This window comes from Belonocnema kinseyi, chromosome 5 (assembly GCF_010883055.1).
Source record: "Belonocnema kinseyi isolate 2016_QV_RU_SX_M_011 chromosome 5, B_treatae_v1, whole genome shotgun sequence".
In the NCBI taxonomy this organism is placed as follows: domain Eukaryota; kingdom Metazoa; phylum Arthropoda; class Insecta; order Hymenoptera; family Cynipidae; genus Belonocnema; species Belonocnema kinseyi.
The window spans coordinates 131,460,060-131,460,755 of NC_046661.1; positions in this window are offsets into that span (position 1 = coordinate 131,460,060).

The window sequence follows — 696 nt, forward strand, 5'->3', positions numbered from 1 at the left end:
TAGAATATATAATAATTAAGAAATTGGAAAATACATACGAGAACTTGATTAGACGAATAGTCTAAAAAAGTCCGTAGAAATTGCAGACCAAAAAAATAAAAAATAAATAATATTAAAGAACTATATATAGACAATATATAGAATGAAAATTATAATTAATATTTTTAGAATTAGTGGAAAATATATGAAGCCGTAATATAAATTACTCATCGACTTATATTTGTGGTATTTATTAAAACAACCAAGTTTTGCAAGGTTATAAATGTAAAAATGTTTTAATTGGCAATTTACTTTCAATCCAAATGGTTCTTGTCCAAGCTAAGTTTACCATCAGTGCGCCTCGAAGGTGTGCCGAGAGTTGCTTACAGCGCTCCAAGTGGCTCTTGGCAAACTATATCGATGGGTGCTTTCTACGGTTAGCGGTGGGTAGAGGGGAAGTGACTTTTTTCGCCGGACGCGCCATCTATATTTATGGCGGGCAACTAAGTCCGCACCGCATCTACGTTTATAATATCTTTGGTCAAGGTCATCATGATGGTGATAACTTGAAGCTTCGTTGCAGAAAGCAGCTGATCAGGTCAGTCAGGCCCGAGATCAGCTGTTCAGTTCCTGGAAATATTAATGTAAATAAATATACATATATATAGAACGTATATACATGAATTTCAATTAGACAAAAATCTATTAAAAAATTTT